Raw genomic sequence first — 3,947 nt, 5'->3', positions numbered from 1 at the left:
TTATTATTATTATTATTATTATTTATTCTCAGCTCAAGCTGGTAAAATCTGAGGTAAGGGAATAGATTTACATAGATATTGCTGTGTAGGCCTAATTATTTAATACTATAGTGTTGTGCCTTTGGGATGAAACCAATCATTGATATTACTATTGGGACCATGTCTACCCTGTTCACGTTCCTCTGTTTCTGGGAAGAGGTCTCCAACTCTGAGCCAGGCGGATGATGCTTCCTTAGCAGCATCTAGTCTGCTCAGATCATGGGGATGTCTTCCATGGAGGGTCATGCCCTTCCATTGGTTACCTTTTTTCTTCTGCAGTGATAATGTCTTCAGTTTTCTGAGTTGTGCTCTCATTTCAGTTTAGTGGTGTATATTTGTACAGTTTGATGTCTTTTGTCTGTTCTGTTGGGTACAGTCTTTCATTGATTTTATTGTGTTTCTTGGATTTATTGAGTATGCCCACCAGAAAATGAATCTTAGGGTTGTATATGGTGACATAAATGTAATTTGATAATAAATTTACTTGGAACTTTGATCCTGTAAATAGGGTAGTATCCAGGCAATAGAGTTTGAAAGATGTTTTTAAGTCTTCTTCGCAGTTATTTTAGATAAATAAATTAACAAAAGTAGTAAATCTTATTTGATTACATTTTATATTCTGCTGACTATTTACTCACCAGTTCTTGCCTCTTCCTTTTTTAGAAACTGTTCTGCCTCCTCTCAGAATTCCTTTCTCTCATTGATAAATACCATGGATGGATAACTGAAATATAAAATATTATGACACTATTGCAAACAGATGGTGCTTTTCCTGAAGAACGCTTAATTTCATTTTATTGACTATCAGACTATTTCAAGCCATGCTCTTTCAAAATACCCAAATAAAATGGAAAGAGAAGTAATGATCCTTTCTTCTTTCACCAGAACTTTAATGGCAAGTCATTGGATTTTCATTGCAGTAAATCAATGTGTATCTTTTTCTACTCCTAAAATTTTATGTTTCTGCACAACAAAAAATAGTTTAATCAACTGTAAGGTACAAATAGAAAATGCTGGAGATATCCAGCAGATCGGTTCAGGTTGCAAGCCTTTTATCAGAAGCTAATAGAAGGTGATTATTCCATGGTAACAGTCTCGTCCAGTTTCTTTGAAATCTATTAAAGTAATTGGAAGGAATTTGTTTATTATGGATATTTTGGAATTGCAGTTGTTCCTATTTTTGAAGGGCGAGCATTATTAAAGGTTCATGATATAAAAGTAAACGTTGCATTTTTCAGAATAAAATGCTTGCTACATATATCATTTATTAAATTATCTGGAGTATTTAAACAGATTCTATGCACCATTCATATCCACTTGGAATATCAATAAAACCTTGAGATTCTACCAAAAAGCTATTGGTTCATTGATGACTCATAATAAGAGGAAAGAAATTGTACAACTTGTAGTCAAACTGAAAAAAGAATGGACAAAGGATGATTTTATAATTACAGAGATGGCACCCCACACAAAAATAAGAATAACATGTTGATCACACAATGGCTATTTGGCGGGTTTAAAGTCATAGAGTTGTGCAGCATAAAATAAAAACAGGATCTTCTATGCTGACTATCATGCCTGTCTATACTAATTCCACTTGCCTGCATTAAATCCATATTCCTCTGTGCCTTCTCAATGCTTCTTAAATATTGTTACTGTTTTTGCCTCCACCACCTCATTCCAGAAGCTCTTTATGTGAAAAAAATCCTGCACGAGTCCGTTTGTACTTCTGAATTTGCTACCCATTTAGAAAATGGTCTATGCCTTTATTCCTGCTACCAAAATGCATGAGCATACACTTCCCTGCTCTGTATTCCATCTGCCACTTCTTTGCACATTCTCCAAAACTGCTTGAAGTACTCAGCAGCTGAGACTGAAAGAGTTAATGTTTCTTATTAATTTCAACAAGCTGTTGGTATCAAAAATTGCCTCTTGTTACCACTGTGCATTGTTTAAATTGGGGAAAAAAACACAAATTAAATAACCATGTCACTCGCTTCTTTTAATTTGATTTACCTGAACAAGCATTGTGTCAAGAGTTACTCAGATGCAGGGGAAGGTTTTCTGATTTGTTATAGGAGCACCGAGTGGTGTAACCATGCCTGTGTCAGACCCTGTGCTATGGGTAGAGAAAGGGTGGTGGCAGAACATACTCTGGATTCCTAGCATCCGCAAATCCCTTGTATTTAAGTATTTTCTGTGCTTTTTCTCTAATTGTGATTACAGTTTGCTGAGTTTATATACATGCTTTTCAGCTAAGTTGAGGTATGGGGGTATAGCTCAGTGGTAGAGCATTTGACTGCAGATCAAGAGGTCCCTGGTTCAAATCCAGGTGCCCCCTATGTGGCTAAGAGGGATAATAAACCAGCCATGAAGGAATGGTGGAGCAGACTCAATTGGTCTGACTCTGCTTCTTATTTACCATTGTGATAAATGGCAATCAGTCAGGGCTTACCCATTTTTTTAGCCACTACATTGAAGTGGAGAACTGACACTTTCAAATCCCTATATGATAGAGGGAGAATTTCAATTCTGTTAATCAAATAAATGGGTGGAAGTGGGGGCATTTCAGAGGCTGTTAGGTAGACACATGAGTAAGCAGAGAAGGCAGGGTTTTAGACCTTGTGTAGACAGAAGGGTTAGGTTCATTAGCTCAATAAGTTTGGCACAAAATTATGGACTGAAGGGCCTTTTACTGTTCTATGTTCTATGTTCTAAATTTAAAATCTATCATAGTGCAATAATGATCATAATCAGTAAATAGCCACCTTTTTCACCAATATCCTACATGGCAGAAAATTTGCTATCCTTCCTCAGTCTGGCCAAAAAAGACTCAAAACTCAGCAACCAGCTTACTTAGAGGAGCAACACCTCATAATCCATCTGGGTAGCCTCCAACCTGATAGTATGAACTTTGACTTCTCTATCTTCCAGTAATTATTCCCCTTCCCACCCTTTTTAACCCTTCCCCTTCTCTCTTTTACCATTCCCAATTTTGGATAACCTCCCAGTCCTTCCCTTCTGATCTGCCCCTCACCTCCTTTTGGTTCCACTCCTTGTTTTTTGGTGTTCTAATTATGTTTTTTATTCTTGTATTTACAATAATTTTCAGTTTTTCTTATGAATGTTGCTTGTATGATTCTATGTGCCTGTGATGCACCTGCTGTCAGTTTTTCATTGCACCTGTGCAAACATGAACTTGTGCATCCGACAGTGAGCTCAACTTTGACTTTGAATTTAGCAACAATATTTTAGAATAGAGGGTCACTCTTCCAGATTGAATCAAGGAGAAACAAAGGGTCTCAGCCCAAAACATTGACTTCATTTCTTTAGCGCAAACACGAGGTAATCTGCAGATGCTGGAAATACAAACAACAACACACACAAAATGCTGGTGGGACACAGCAGCCCAGGCAGCATCTATAAGGAGAAGCACTGTCGACGTTTCGGGCCGAGACCCTTTGTCAGGACTACATCTTCATTTCTTTCTAAGAATTCCTGAGTTCTTCTAGCATTTTTTGAGTTTTGTTCCAGATTTCCAGCAGTCTCTATTGTGTCCATATAATGTTACAATTCTGTTCCTGGAGAGTGGAGATGTTTGAATATCTAATCTGTCAATTGCACCTAGAGACCTGACTCATGTAAAACACTGGGGTCAACTTCCATAAGACATAGGAGCAAAATTAAGTCATTCAGTCTATCAAATCTGCTCCACCATTCAACAATGGCTGATTTATTTTCCCTTTCAACCCCATTATCCTGCCTTCTCCTCATAACCTTTAAGAACCAATCAACCTCTGCTTTAAATCTGCTGAGCGGGAGATTGCAGAGTCAATTGGAAACAGTTCCTTGTGGACTTTATGTGCGAGGTTTGAAAAGTGACTGGGGCCCGTCAGGATTTGTCAGCT

The 3,947-nt window shown here is 37.6% G+C and overlaps 1 non-coding gene across 1 annotated transcript; it reads left to right on the top strand.

The window, feature by feature from the left end:
* Window positions 1-2,308: 2,308 nt before the first annotated feature.
* On the top strand, window positions 2,309-2,380 carry trnac-gca (transfer RNA cysteine (anticodon GCA)). The gene has a single exon. It is a non-coding gene; the product is annotated as a tRNA-Cys (tRNA).
* Window positions 2,381-3,947: the final 1,567 nt, after the last annotated feature.

This window comes from Hypanus sabinus, chromosome X1 (assembly GCF_030144855.1).
Source record: "Hypanus sabinus isolate sHypSab1 chromosome X1, sHypSab1.hap1, whole genome shotgun sequence".
Classification (NCBI taxonomy): domain Eukaryota; kingdom Metazoa; phylum Chordata; class Chondrichthyes; order Myliobatiformes; family Dasyatidae; genus Hypanus; species Hypanus sabinus.
The sequence above is the reverse complement of the archived record's forward strand: the minus strand, read 5'-3'. Positions and strand labels throughout refer to the sequence as shown.